The sequence below is a fragment of the Coloeus monedula genome (assembly GCF_965178545.1).
Source record: "Coloeus monedula genome assembly, chromosome: 1".
Taxonomy (NCBI): domain Eukaryota; kingdom Metazoa; phylum Chordata; class Aves; order Passeriformes; family Corvidae; genus Coloeus; species Coloeus monedula.
In genome coordinates, this window is record NC_138781.1 from 24,637,291 (window position 1) to 24,653,980 (window position 16,690).

Consider the following 16,690-nt stretch of genomic DNA (forward strand, 5'->3'; position numbering starts at 1 on the left):
AATGGACATTGTTGCTTGTGATTTCCATGTCTGTCCCCAGGGAAGTGGATAACTCTGCTCAAGTGTAGGAAAATGTGTAATCATTTGCTTACTTGATCAACAGTACCTGATTACAAAGGCCAGGATGATACCATCAAGACAATTCACATGAAGCTGTTTTAAAAATGTTTTTTATTTCCTCAGAACATATCCCATTTCCTTTGGGAAAGGTCAAAGCACGGAGAATGGGGGAATAAATGAGCACTATGCTAATAAGCTTCCTGAAGCTATCATTTACATTAATTACATATTTTCTCTGCCTCCTTTGGGTATGCTAACAGAAAGACATGAATTTCACAGGGAATTTCACCTCTATAGGTAATAACATGGATGTTATATGAGAAGGACTAGAAAAAAAAGATGGAATAAATAAAATCTTTATAGTTACAGAGCTGCAAAATGGGAGAGGTTTATGGTTTTCTTCTAACATCTGACATCCCCACACCCACCTCAGGCTTTAGTTCTCTTATATCAATGTCTGGAAAACCTAGAATTTTCATCCATTATAATTTAAGTGCTGCTAATGACTGGTGCTCTTGGAGATTTTACCAAAGATTTGAAAACAAGTATTCTTAATCATTCTTTGGAAAACTACTCTGATCAGAATAATGACCATTAATGTCTGTTTACCTGTGATTCTCTTTGTCTTGGGAGGCTTACTGCCCTCACCAATTCCCATGCTCTACTCACCTAAGTAACTTTGCTGATTTCAGAGGAGCTACTCATGGGAAAGAGGGATCCAACACTCTGCCCTGCAGAAAGACATCCCGAGTTGGTCCCATGAGGCTGGTGTTAATTTTCTTCCCTGTGTTTTCAGGCTTATCACACTGTTGTACCTTGCGCATCTCTTCCCATTTGGATTCTTTCACTTGCTTTTTGCACTTTGTTAGGAAATTAAGATAAATGTAACAGAAACAGGCTCTTACATACCATTTCCCCAGTGCTATTGCAAGCTGTGTTTATTTTTCTGCTGCATCTGCACCTCGGCTCAAGCAAAACCTCTTCAGCCCCAGATGGTCAATTTTTAACACTGCTCACAGCAGGAAACAATAGTTTGACAGGTGACTCTTGTTACCATCACTGTTTCTGGATAAAATTGAGAACTACCAAACAGAAAGAAAATACTAGGAGAAGAAAATGGGACATGAGCAGCCCCAAAGTTGAAATAAGAAAGGTAGTTGGAGATTGTAAAGTGGAGAGCACTGATCTTAGGCTAAATATATACATTTATATATGGAGATCTCAAGGCCAAAATAATACATAGGCTAATTCCTGTTAGCAACATTTTGGTGACTTGTGTTGAGGCAGTAGGAGGCTGAAAACCTGTTTGTTACTCTTAACAGAAATGCCAGGCAAAATCCGCATATATGATTTTCCCATACTCCTTGAGGGCACACAGGGTGAAAAGCACAAGGAGCCATGGACAATGGTCACCTGTGCTCAGACAACATCTCTGTGTTGCTGCAGGAACAGGGCAAAGCACAGGCTGGTGGCTTGGCTGGGGGCCACAGCCTCCTTCACTCTGCAGGGCTCCTGCCAGGTGAAATGGCAGGAATGGACATCTTCATATGATCTCCTATTTTCTAGTATATAGTTTTACAGTGATGTAGGGTGCAGGAAAATTAATTACTCCATAAGAAGCACAAAACTATGCTATGGACTAATTGGTAAATTTCAGTGCAGAACTCAACCTGTATTTATTTGTTCATTATTAACACTCTCCAATCATTTCAGGCAGCATATATCTTAGTGGTATAGCATTCTCATAGCTGTAATATTTATATATCCACATGTGCAACACTTCAGTTTGTGTAGACCTCATCCAAGTGTTAAAAAAAGGACCTCACAATACCTTTGTGCTCCACTAGATACTTGTCTGACCACAGACACTTGCAGAATGAGGGGCTGAATGTCTGGCCAAGTCAACAGGACACTTCAGTGGCAGAACACAGCTATTACTGACACCTATTAATGTACTCGTCATTCCAGTTTTTCACTGGTTTCCATCTTTTAGATTCAAAAACACTGAAGACAATATCACCTCTCTTTTTACAAACAAAGTGGAGCACCACAGGCTCACAAGCATAGCCCCTTCATCAGTGGAATGTGGTACAAACACTCTGCATGAAAGTATGAAGTGGGACGCCTTTTCTTCATGTTTTTTTCAGGTACCAGTAACAATGTCTATTAATTCAGCTACTGTTTCCCTGTTTGTGATGGTGAAATGGGATCAATTGATGTTTCTGTATGATGTCACCTGTCTTTAAAACTGGTTGAAAAAGTGGGTTCTCATATTTTTGGCTGATTCTAACCTTACAGTAGATCAGATTCCCTGCTAGAGACAGTTGAAGATTCAAGGAAAAAAATTGGACCTTAGGCAGAACAGTAAAGGATGAAGTCTTCAGCTTTTTCATCACCAGATATACTAAGCAGAAGGAGGACCTATGAGGGGTTTGCAGCTAGTTAGGAAAGGAGGACCCTGGCATTTTTTAGCTGGCTGTAATTGCTGCATTCAAGGCATAAATTGGCAGGAGCTGTTGGGAGGAGACTGTAACAGCCTGGCCCACAGTACTGATGTCTGCAGGAGGAAAATGGCAAACAGATCTGTCAGTGGAAGAAGTTTGACAGAAGATAGATCTTCATTCATAGTTTGATTCTTCTAATTCTCTGCAGGGATTTGGATTTAATGCCAAATTACAGCCCTGTGTTTTAAAATGCCAGTATAATATTCTAGCAGTTGTTTTTAATGTAAGAAAGCAGTTAGAATTTTCCAGTGAAAACTATGATGGGAAAAAAAGCAGAGCAAATGCAAAGCTATTTGAACTCTCCTAAATAGTGCAGGGAACTGTGTTCAGAGGTATTACAGAAGGGTTTATTGGAATTGCCTTCAGGAGGGAAATGGGGGGAAAGTTTTCTTGGTTGCATATTCATAAGACTTAAAAAGTGTTGAGGTTTGATTGGCTCTAAAGTTGTGCTGTGTTTGATTGGCTTAGAAGCTGTAATGGTAGAAAAAAAAGTAGAAATTCCATCTTGCTTTAATCACTGCCCACTGCAAGCTTCCCTAATGACTTCCAGATGAATTCTTTTTACTCTTTTGTTCTGGCACAGTTTCTAGACAACTTTTGGGTCTGTTAAAAAAAAAAAAAAAGAAAAAAAAAGAAAAAACTGTGCCCTCCCCTCTCTTCTAACAGAAAACAGATTTTACTCTGGTTATATAAATGTGTGATGAGCTGGAGAATTAAAATGCCTGTTGCTTTGTCTCTTCAATCTCCAGGAAATTTTCTGATATAAAGTGAAAGAAAAATACTCCTTGTAGGGAAAGAGTTGAAAGCAGATTCTATAGAAGCTATTGGTATTTATGTAAATACCATGAAGTTGAATAAACTAGAAAACCTTAACTCTACAAACCTAAATCTGCCCACCACAAAATAATTTTCATGCTGCTGTCTGTCTCTGGTCTCTTGAGCCATCTGAAGCAAACCATCTTGCCTCTTAATGCCTCAGTTTCCTCCATGTGAAATGGAGACAATGGTACTCAGCCACAGTATCAAAAATCTCTATGATCTGCAGAGGGAAATCACCTTGTAAGGTAGAGTCAAAACATCCTCTGACACACCTAGGGATGACACAAGAGTCGTGCTGCATTTGCTAAGCTGGAGAGAAAAACAGTAGTCACCTCTGCAATGGTGTGTTTGATGCCCATGTGAGGCTGCCAAGTATGGTATTTGTAAGATACTCTGTTCCCTTTTGAACAAAATAACATATTAATGCTAAGAACTTCTGTCTTTGAAAGCCAGCAAACCACTGCCTCCTCCTTAGGCACCTCACCAGCCCCACCTTTTCTGAGGATAAAACTCAGGATGCGTTTATTTTATATCTTTTAAGGGAATCCCACCATTCCTCAACTCAGACATCCTTTGTTCCCCTAACACTGCTGTCCACATCAAAATGGCCACCCCCACAGCTGCTGTGTCTTCCAGCCCTCCCATCCATGACAAGAGAAGAAGCGGTATTGTTATATCTTGTGAAGAAGATAGCCTTTTATCAGTCCTGGACTGCCTCAAGAAGTCTGGGGTTTAGGTGCTGACATCTTCTGCACCAGCACAAATTTACTGGCTGCCAAAAACCCCATGGAGTTTCTGTAGTGAGCAGAGACACCTTCAACCTAGATCAGGTTGCTCAGAGCCCCATCCAACCTGACCTTGAATGTTCCCAGGGATGGGACATCCACCAGTCCTCTGGGAAACCTGTTCTAGTGTTTCTTCACTCTCATCATAAAAAGTTTCTTCCTTCTACCTAATCTGAATATACTCTCTTTTGCTTTACAATCATTATCCCTTCTCTTATCACTGCAAGCCCTGCTAAAAAGTCTGTCTCCATCTTTCAAACCTCACTTAAGTACTGGAAGGCCACAAAAAGGTCATTCCAGAGCCTTCTCCAGGATGAACAATCCCAATTCTCTCAGCCTTTCCTTGTAGTAGAGGAGCTACATCCCTCTGATCATCTTTGTTTGCCTCCTCTGGACTCGCTCCAACAGGTTCATGTCCTTCCAATGCTGGGGGTCCCTGAGCTGGATGCAGTGTTCCAGGTGGGGTTTCTCTCACCAGAGCAGAGCAAAGGGGCAGAATCCCCTCCCTTGCCCTGCTGCCTTGGATGCAGCCCAGGACACGTTTGGGTCTCTGGGCTGTGAGTGCACATGGCTGGGTCATGTCCAGCCTCTCATCCCCCAGTACCCCCAAGTCCTTCCTGGGAGGGCTGCTCCACATCCCTTCATTCCCCAGCCTGTATTTATACTGTGTATTTATACAATGTATTTATACAACAGGGGTTGCCCTGACCCAGGTGCAGTACCTTGACTTGGTCTTGTTGAACTTCATGAAGTTCACATTGGCCCACTCCTCGAGATACCTATTTACTCTGAGGCTAATTCCTTTGTGTTTCAGAGATACTTTAATCAGTAATAGACTAGATGGTCTACAAGCACCACGCACTTTTTGAGAATCAACCTTCTCAATTTTAACTTCTTGCATTACATTATTTTATGTAAAAGTAAAACCAGCTGCTCGTGATAAACTGGGAGAAGGGGAGTACTTGTGAAAGCCGTCTATAGAAAACTTTCAAAGTGTTGGCCAGAATTAGACTGAGCAAAGAAATTTTGCAACCCAATTTTTGCTTAATTTTAAGACTTGTAGTAGAACAGGTGGATCTGTCTGTTATGAGGTACTGAGAAAGAACATATTTCAGTATTCAGCACACTAACCAAGTGAAAGTCAAAGACCAATAACTCTCAGCAGGACAACAAAATCAATTGTAACAAAAGCAATTTTGATTTATCCCTTCTGTTTTATCAGTTATTGAGTTATATTAGACAGATGAGATCCATGACAGTTCTTTATTAAATAAAACATTAACTAATAAAAGCAACATTAAAATCACATTTCTCCACCATGAGAGTATCTAAAATGGTACAGAGAACATTACAAATTTTAATCTGTAAGAAGAAAAGAACATTGTCTCGCTCTGCAACTGCTAGCACTAATCTGGATTTAAAATGAAATTCAGGTGATAGGCATAGATCTCTCATGAGGAACTGGTTTAATAATTCCTTAATCCTAGTAAAATTCACTTTTTCTTATATTTAAATTATAAGACTTTAAACCTATATTTTACTGTTTCTTACAATATCTCAACATCTATGAAGTGAAAATGTTCTCTTTGCCCTCAGAAATATAAATGAGGATGCACCTTTGGATTCATAATGGAGACAAAGTGTGTCTATATCAGAACACCAGACATGCCCAGAAGGATTCTGTACACAAAGATGAGATGTTAGGTACTGGTTCTGGGCCAGGAAACCTTTTTCGAGCACTGTTACATACAAGGATGATTTTGGGGCTGATCCCTGGAATACACACAGTACTACACAACTGCCTGGCAGACGATGAACTGGCATGGGCCAAAAGCAGCCCAGGGACCATTCTGACAGTACAGACCATTTATAGTGCCCAAGGAGACCCCCTGTTTAATTTCACTACTATGTGGTCATAGCCAGCATGGCCCAGACATAGAGGGGGATGTAGGAATTTTGTGCGCATGTCAAGCAACACTTGGAAGAAAAGTTTCAGACAGCTTTGAGGCAAACCCAGAAGTTTCTTACCAGAAAATCCATACCATGTCCTTTGATGTGCAAAAGTATCAAATTATTTTGGACAGATGGTTCTGAGATTCACTCTTCTTTGCCAGATTCTTCAGTCCTTGATAACCAACATGACTACTGTCATGGAAAACTCCCAGCTCCAGCCAAGGTTGTACAAAGATGGGCTCTTTGGGCAGACATGGAAATCAGTCTTTTAACAGCAAGCCCATTTAAACTATAAGAAACTTAATCTATTAAATATAATGGAAATGTAGGGCTGAGAAATCAAGAAGTCAGCTTAATCTATGTCTTTACTTCTAATCAAGGGCAAATATTTCTAGATGAATTGTGACTCATACTTAATATCCTTGTAAAACTTCTAAAGAAATTCTTTCTGTCTCAAAAGTGGCAGTAGGTAACCATGAGTAGAAAGTTTTTCTCTAACAGATAATCCAAGTTTTTTGTCTTCTGAAGAATGAAAAATTGCTTGCTGTGCCCCAAATGAAGTGTGAGCAACCTTTCATATCCTGAAAGAACACAGATTATATGTCCATTCAATTTTAATTTCCTCAAAATTAATCTGTTAAATCTCTTCTCTACCTTGTTGAACAACTGCTTGGCTCCTTTGCTTGTTCTCACTCTTGGACTCTCCAATTTGTCCCCCATGCATCTCAAGAGTGAAAAAAGCTGAGGCATTGTGAGTGTGGAGAAATGTTATGTAACCGCTTACACAGAACATTTTTATTAATGTACTTCTGAATGTCACAAGCAAAGCTGCAAAGAGGCTGTGCCATTGACTCACTCAGTGTAGTCTCTTTATATTCTCCAGATCCTCCTCTGGAGTGTTATCACCCACCTAGTTTAACTATTCATTGTATATTTATGTATCTGTTTGCTTTTATTCCTAAATTTATTTTGCTAGTGTTTGTTTTTATCGAACTCCACTGTTTTGTTCCCTTTCTCCAAGTTGTCAAGATCATTCTGAATCCTAATGATACTGGCTTTCAGCCCCTGCCCCCACTGTGGTGTCACATTTAAGTATTTTCATGTTCAGTTTAAATATGCCCTGAGAATCCCAGGTGGAGCAAAACTCACATAGAGCTCTTTTGAAAATAAAAAAATGCCCTGAATCAAACATTTATAATGCAAGACATTTTATGAGCTACCATACTGATGACATTTGCTAAGACTGCCCCACTACAAGAATTCTTATCCAAACCTAATTTCTAAAAATTTTCTCCAAATACTTTTTTCTTCATCCGTTATGAATTCTTCCTTCAGTGATTTCTCATGAACAGGGTCCCCCACCCCCAAAAAAAAAAACCTGTAAGAATTAACTGCAGTGACATAATGTAGACTAGATGTAGAGTGAGAGTCATTTGTTTCATGCAGATTTGTTTTTGGCAGATGTTCTTGCAAAATTTTTCTTAACATTTTCACTCTTTATTCATTTGCCATTTCTTCGGGAAACACCTAATGAGAAATCTAATCCCAGGGACAAAAAAGTAACAGCCCCAGGATATGAGTTACCTTTTCACTCATAGCTGACCTGATACAGCGTTGGCAACTCCGCTGGTTCAAGCAGGAAATTGAATTAACTGACTTCCAGAGATCCTGATCAGTGTACCTGACTCTGTGAAGTGGTGCTTACTATTTTTGGAAAGAGTTTTTTAAAATTTTTCATGTAAACTTACATTTTTTATAAGTTCTTTCAAATCAGAAAATTTCCCTGATGATTAATCAGTTTTACTGTAATATTGGGTATTTGTAAATATTTCAGTAATGGTTTGGCTTACAAATTTAAAAAAAAATATGTTTATCAACCCCCTGTATCATACTCTATACTAAAAGGTTTTTGTAAAAAAGGGCAATTTAGCAAAAAAAAAAAAAAAAATTAAAACCCTTTCTTTTTAAAGTAAAATAGGTATTTTTAGTAAAAATGCCGATCACCAAAACTATCAGAAACAAAAAGTAGGATTAAAAATTTTTCAAGCCATGTAAAATGGCATTTACTAAACTTTCTAAAAGTAGAAAACTCTTCAGCATTCATTTAATTTAAAAAATAGTAGTTAAAAAATTTATTTTACTATATTGTTCTCTCATTTTCCGTTGATGATCTCGTATTTTCTAAAATCCTAATAATTTAAGGCACTTCTATACATAAACGGTAGATTCCTCCTTAGTTTACATGATCTCAAGCCCTGGTGCACCTCCTCCTCAAGATCCAGGGGGCAGTTTAACAAAGGCTATTCCTAGATTTTGCCCAGGCTTTGTGCTCAGCCTGGATATGGTCTGTCATTTGTATCTTCCTGACACGTCATGAAGTGAGACAAGCCAGCTTCTCCTAGCAGAGATTCCCCAGAAGATTCCTTCTATCTTACTGTGCACAGACTGTTTGAAGCCCTGTCTCTGTTCTCCATGTGTTCTACAGATTATTTTTTCACTCTTTTGTTGCACAGATCTGTGAAGCTGCTCAGATTAAGTTAAAAAAATAACGCAGTATACGGGGTTTATGTTGTGGCAAGGAGCAGGGAAAGCTTTTTAGGTGGATGGGGAGAGCAGGGGAGTTTAGACATTTGCCATTCATTAAAACTGCTCTTCCAAGTGCTGCCAAGGAGAATGTAGCTCAGGCTCCGTGTGCTTTCTGAACAGAAACGCAAGCACCTTTATGCTTAGCTGCAAATTGCTTGTTATTTACTTCATGAGCTCAGCAACAAGCTGCATCCTATTCAAGGTATTGAATTCGGAAGTGTCCTCCCCCTTTACATTATTTCTTTGTGATTTTTCAGAAATATTGGTACCTCCCTAGCATTGTTTTTAACAACCAAGTATTTTTGCATTTAAGAATGGAAAGCTTCAGAGGTGATAGGGCAACTTTTAACTCACAACAGTAAAGCACAGGCACAGAGGAGAGGGCAAAATGTTCTTTTACATGGTGAGAAGGAAAATGTTAAATTCTCTGGTTTTCCAAACAAACCATAGAATGCAGAAATACCCTTGGAAGGAACACTGGCAAAATTTATGTTTGTGGGTTAAAGATGCAAATGTTTTAACGAGAAAACTTGCAGGTCAAAAAGCAAAGGATTCCCTTCCCCCCTGCTCTGCTTGAATATTTCTTCCAGGGATTTGAGAACTGCAGGATGACGTGGAAAGGGGTAATAAAACCCTGCTAGTCTCTGGGTGTTCCACAGCCTGGCCTCACTCACAGCAGCTCTAGACACTTTAAAATTAAAAGTCCCATGGAATGAGTCATCTTGCCTCCCAGCTTCTGCCCCTTCAGAAAGAGTAGGCGCAAAAGACTGAAAATTTCCCCTGCAAATGTCTCGATCTTGCAAGCTTTAGTCAAATCATAACAGTAACATTTTCTTAATGTTACTGAGGAACTGCAGTAAACAAAAATCAGATCCTGAGATCTAGTAATTCTCAGTCTCAGTGTATCAGGCTGTGCCGCTACAAAACTTTTCTATGCAAAGAAAAATAAGAAAAGAAAGTCTTTGTTTTTCTTCCTGACTTCTCACTTTTTGGGTGGGTGTGGGTTTTTTTATTTTGTTTGGGGTTTTTTTGTGCTATGTGGCTCTTAATTTGGAATTGTTGACTCTCTTCTTGTCCTGATGGTCACAGGGGACATACGACATGCATACCATATAATTGGGAAGCGGTTCAGGAAGCTGCCACGTCTGTAGGGCTCCAGCCCACAAAAGGAGGCGGAGGTAACAGGAATACCTTCTCCTTGACGAACTTGGAAATTCTGGTGCCACATCAGCAGGAGCATATCCCAGCACAGTGCTCTTCAGTCGCTGCAGAACTGAAGTGTACCACAGAAGTAATTCAAGGCACAAAACTACCCAAATGCCTGCTAATATCTGCCCTTCTGCCCCTCACATCTCAGTCAGCCAGGGATGTTGCACACTTTAAACCTCTGTTTACAAAAAGTGCCTAATTCCATTTAGCATACTAGGAACTTACTACCTCTATATCCAAAAGCCTCTCAGCCCACTTCTCTGTGAATCAGGGAAAAACTGAGGCACAGAGAGACTGAGGATATAAAAAGACCATGCAGTACAATTTCCCATGCACATACCTGACCTGACTTGGGAGTCAAAGCCTAACAGACACAGAGAGCCAATGTTGCTCCTACCCTAAGGAGCCCCAGGTCCCGATGGCTTTTGGTACTAGAATTAATTCAGGAACGTCTGTATGATGTTGCAACTGCCGTGAAGACATAAATGTCATTCTTACCTAGCTTTGGTTCCATTGTGCTCACATTCTGAATGCCCACCATACAGGAAACTCAAGGTTTTTTGTTCTAGGGGTAGGGAGAGCGACTTTGAGCCACATGTTTGAGACACCTTACCTGGGTTTGGGCCCACTGAGCAGATTTTTAACAGAGTGGGTTCATTTATAAACACTGAAGTGTATTTGCAATTCTATGAACTATGAAGAGGTGATCCAGGAGCAATTCACCACTGTATTAGCAGGGCCAAACAGTGACCACCTGTATGGATGCTCCCTGTAGGGATAACAGCACAAATATGAGCACCCCTTTTATCTGCTCAGCCCCTAAAAGTAGCAAAGTATTAATTAAAGAAAACCTTTTATTCATGCACCTCTTTACACCTGTTTAACCATATATGTGAAATAAGAGTGTGTGTTCACACAGCCACAGCTCTACCTATCTCAGACATGATGTGTCTGAGGACAGAAGAGCCTGCTGAAGTGCCTGCTGTAAAAACCATCCTTGGAACTATCAGAGCTGGCATCATATGCTGATTATTAACATTCATTAACATGTGTACTTGATCTGGGATGTTGAAACATTCAGAAAAGAACAGGGACATATAAAGACTTAACAGGGATGTTAAAATACTTATGTTGGGAGCAAAAAGGAGAAACAAATACCAGAATTCAGGGGGAAATACAAGAAATAAGTGAAGTTTCCCCCAAAAGTGTGTTTTATTTAGACAGAAGCAAGTTGATATAACTATTTAAAGGTGGAAATTAATGTATTCAAGTACCACTTTGCAAATATTTGTGAAAAGTTCAAAGAAACCATAAATACAACTACACAGATGAGTGCTGGATCATTTGGAAAATAAATACAATTATGGACTTTTCTCAGCTGGTGATGGATGTTCAGTTATCTCTTTTTTCCTGTTTCCAGTGCCCTTTTAAATCACCTGAACATAATCTCCTCACATGGGGAACAGAGGCAGTTTCCCATTTTTGAGAATTGATATGACTGAATAAGTCACACATGATTTACCATACAGATTCTGTGATTGTGTGAAATGTGGAATGAAATGTATGCATAAATCCAACTGATGTCTAAACACTCTGTATTATATACTTACTATATACACATCCATGTTTATGTGTTGAATGCTGATGTGAACTTAATGCACTAATGTCTATTTTATGGTAAAAACCAAAGTGGCATGAGGTGGCTGCAGTGTCATGGCAAGAGAGCAGCCATCCAACTCTGTTACATCAACACCCCACCCCTGATAAAGACCTGCGGGACTTAGATGCCAGGGTAGAGGAAGTATTTATTTTTCTGGAACAACCTCTGACTCTTTAATGAACTCCACAGGTAGCTATGCTGGTGGTTTCTAGTCCCTAATGTGGTTAGACTCTGTGTGGATAGCTTAAAAAGCCCATCATGTCAATGACTGGCTCATTCAGCCTGAACTATTTTTATTGGACTTAGTGATACTGTGGGCTCTGTGCAACCTCAGCAAAGCCTCTGCTGAAGTAGGTGCTTAAAAACACCTACAGTTCAGACCGGAAAAAGGGATGGTATGTTTGTTTACATAAAATTTAGCACAGGCAAGCTACCATCTGTCCAGTCTTTCTGAAAATGTTTATCCAATTTATAAGATTTTTGTTCTTAATAAAGCAATAAAACATATTATACACCTAAATTAAAAGATTGTCTTAAGGCTGTAAAGTCAAGCACCCAAATTCAAAAGATTGGAAGAATTAAAAATGTGTGGAAAATGTTCAGTCAAACACACTAGTATTCTTTTCTCTTCAGAAATGTTTTTGGATACTTAACACAACTCTGGGCAGATTGTTTTAGACCAGCTGCAATTTTCTGTACGAAACTGAAATTTTGATTCACTAATGCAATATTGCCTCACACCATTTTAATGCTGCACTCATAATAGCCCATTGTTAGCAATGTATTTCTTCACACTTCCTGATTTTCCCCACTGGAGATTTAAAAACATTTGGACAAAAAAAAATTTAAAAAAAAATTTAAAATCCTAGCTTCTTACTTCTTTCCACCTCTTTACACAGTGAGGAAGATAAAATCCATTAATAACTCCACTTCGATAGCAGAGATCAAAGAAGCAGGGGTTTTCTCCATTTCTGTTTCAATTTAGGTCAGTCAAACTGGTCCAAAAGTTCAGCAAAAAAGCCTTTTAGTCTCCTTTCTCATGATGCTCAGGGAAGCTACTGTGCAGCCCCATACAGTGTGAATAGAGGGGGGTCATACAGGAAGAGGCTGTATTCACCTGTATTCATGGTAAAAAACTGGCCTCAGTAGGACCCAGGATTTCAACCCAGGAGCTTTACCATGGGCATGCAATGATGTCCATGAAGTCCTCAGACTCCGCAACTAAATAGAGATCAAAATGCCACATTATCTCTGGAGTGATCTTTCAAAGACAAGGTTAAAGTGTATCATGAGTTCCACAGAAACTGTTCATACTCTGAAGGGACTTGTCAGAAACAGTGGAGCAACCTCTGCTACCTTGAGTTCCAATTGAACAGCGCCGAGTAATGCTCTGTAAGATGTTTAAATTCTTTATTCGTAGCTTGCCACCAGGGTTTTGTTTCTAGCTGTAGTGCTTAACTTAGTGTCACTTGAGGAACCAGCTGCAGTTAGCAAACCAAACTGATGCTTTCATTTAACTTGGTCCTGCGAAGTCGTACTGTTTATTAACTGTCCTGGAAGATATTCATCCACACATGCTTATGTCTTACCCAGCAGACAGAGACACACTTTGATACCTTTCCCTGTCAGCTGTTTCTTTCTACTTCCATACAAAATTATTCTGGATATCTAATTTCAGCAGAACTTCTACCCAACTAATATACTAACTCCTATGCATAGTTTGTATTTATTGTATAGTTTATATGTAAATTGCCTGCCTGAAGTTACATCAACTAGATTTAAGGCTATATGTTCCATTAAACATAAGAATTACCAGTGCTTCTGACATTCTGAAGAATGGCTTGCAGCATGGCACAAAGAGAAATGCAGTGATTACCTGTGCCTGCAATGAATACAAAAGTAATGGAAATCATTATAATACACGTTTAACCTATGGTAAGGGGAACATTAATGTACACTTCTGATCCATTATATGAAATCCTGGAAGTTCCTTGGGTGCAGGGCTGATCTTTTGGAATGTTCCTCTCTTTTTCAGACCAAATTATCTTCCTTCTTCACTGTGGCACTAGTGTACCCAGACGTTTGAATGCTCAGTGCTGAATCAGAAAAACTAGTCTTAAGCCATGTCCCAGTACCTGAAGGTAATCCCCATCTTTTCAGTCCTCTGGGGCTGGGGTTCCTTCTGCTGAGCAGTTACACATGGAAGAAATACATGCAGTCTCTGAGTCCAAAAATTATGGTGAAAAACCCAGACTTGGAAGGGGTTGGGCTGGTGGATTGAAGGAGGATTGTTAGCTTCTGGATGCAGAGTGTGAGATGTTGTATCACAGGATGTTTCTGCACAGCTGGGAATCCTCCCTGTCTTTTTCTTTCCCTGTCCAATGGCACTGCAAGCCCACCTGCACTTGTGTATGTAAAGGCTTTCTGTTGTTGCAGCAGGAAAAGAAAATGAAGGGTGGATATCTGCACTGCATTATGGCTCTGATTAACAACTCTCCAGACTGAACAACCTTCAAACAATAAACCATGAACAGAGAAACCATCTCTTCTTAAAGGTGAGTTTCGGGCTGAGAGATAAAAAAACAGAGGAAGGGTTTGTCTCCCACCTCGCAAGCATTTGCTTTGAACACCAGCCTATTGGATGAAGGATACCAATGCCTTGTGTGCACCACAGTCTGGCAGTACACTAGGCATTGACAACATTCATTTCTTAGTTTATTTGACAAATATAAGATGCAATTGTTTACATTTCCATTCACTCTAATTAATATGAACAATATTCTGTACAGACTTCCCAAACACCCTTCTTTACCCAGATTTTCCTTACACCTTAATTCACAGTATGAGACTTTAATACAGTTCCTTGGCCTAATTTTTGCAGTATGTTTTATATATTATTAAATGCTATAATTAAAGTTTCTACACTATATACACAGATTTTTCATGCCTTTGTTCCTATTGTAAACCAGACATTATCCAAACAATACTATTTTACTGTCCTTCTGGCAAAATAAAACCATTTTTCTTTGAAAGAAAAAAATATATACCTTCAGCTCAACAGTAATGATGAATTCAAACGTTAAAATTTCTCTGTCTTTTCATCCATTTTTTTTCCACCTTCTGCTGCTAATGGCCCTGCTGGTGCCAGAAATGGGACTCACTCTGGTTTGCGAAAAAAACAAGCCCAAGATTGGAGACCAGAGGATTCAGAGCCCTTGGACAGTGGCAGAGTGGTGACACTTGCTCTGCTTTCCTGCAGACACAGTTTGTCCAAGAAGCCCAGAACCAGGCTATCACTGATACCATAGCTCACCCCTAAATTTGCAGGCTAAAATGTTTTCCTATGGCTTCCAGCTTGGTCCTCTTCTCTCTAGTTCAAACTAGTAATAACGACAATAAATGCAGCTTAAATATTTTCTTTCTCTCTATCTAAGGCAGAGAAGATAATAGCATCATGAGAACTTGCAAAAAAAGAAGGAAATATTTTTGTTTTAAAAGCGAAAAACACTTTGAGAAAGCAAACTAAACTAAGCAGGCTGAACCATGGTCATTCTCTCCATAGGGTTTTGTTTATACATGGAAGCATATCTCTCAGGCTGTGGCAATCAGTTGGCTACAGTTTCTAGGTTAATGAGAAAGGCCTTGTATGAACTCCAGCTCTAACATGTGACTGCTGCTTTTGCGGCTATGACATGGAGAAGGGGGTCCCACATTTATATTGACTTTTCTCAGCTGGAGGCTCTACTTAGCCACTTAGGACTGGGGAGCCAAGTGTGCTTGGCATCACAAACTTTTGTTTCTGTATGGATGGGGATTTGCCTGGAGTGAACCCTCACCACTGCAGAGCATTGTTCATTTCAGAATCTTTAGCTTTGCTCTGAAAGTGGGGTTCCTGGAGGCTGTGAAGGGTTCAGTTGATATAGCTGTAGACACTGAATTGCACACCTGAGAGCTCATCACTTCCTAGTAGCACACAAACTCTTTGCAGGCACACTTCCTCTTGTTATCCAGACACACTGATGTCCGCACTAGTCAGCTTCACATTGGTATGGAAAATTAACTCACTCAAACAGCATTCTTTTTAACTTATTTTTCATATCAGTTTTAGAACAGCTGATAACCAGGCAGAATTCATCCTGAGAAAAAAAAAAAATCAGTAACCATTTTCACAGTCACAAAAAAATATTTCTTACATGTCTGATTTTATCCAATTATTTCAAAACAGTCTAGTAACTAGCAGGATGATAAATAGGTGTCATGACATTCTTCTAAAGTACTTGGTTTCTTTAGGAATTTCTGTATTTATCACTGCAGAAGGAAACTGAAGCTAACAGCACAAGAAACAGGTGTATGTGTAATGTGAAGTCACAGGTTCCATAGTAAGCCAAAATACAGAGCAACTTAACTTATGACTATACAGTTGCACAGCACTGAATTTCAGCAGAACTCAACAGACAGTTTCTTTACAATGCAGGGTGTCACGGGAGTCTTTAGCTTGTGTGTGTTCATTTCTAGATATCATCTGAGATGTGGTACTACAGTAAAGGAATTCCTTTTTTCCCCTAAATCAATTACGACAATTTTTTCTACTTACAGATACCTCCTTCTTTCCTTAGTTATCTAAAGTAAAATATTTTGAGACATAAAAATACAACAATTCTCCTGGAGCTACTTGCAAACCTGCCACTCAGGCTTCTCTTACTTTTTTTATTCCACAACCAAACAAATTAGAAATGTTTTAAAGGCTGTCTAATAGCAGTTTCCAGAAGGGTAGGAGTGGATGACTGCAATGCAGCAGACAAAGTCAGGTGCTGGCAAGGGGGTCCATCAAGCGTTGGAAATTCAGCATACGTGGAATCAGGTCCAGGGTCCTTCTGGGAAGTCCTGTCACAAGCAATAGGAGACAGGTCAGAGACAAGGCTGCATTTTGTGTCAGAAGTTCTTGCAAGACACAAGTTACCTACTGCACAGGGCCCAAGTACATCCAGGAGGCAGGGCCAGAAGCAGGGCTGAAGAGAGAACACCTACAGCGTAATTCAGGTAAGGACTGATGGACCAAGGCTGTGCTGAGCAGGGGGTCCTGGAACCACCGGTGAGGGTGGAAGCCCCAGGGT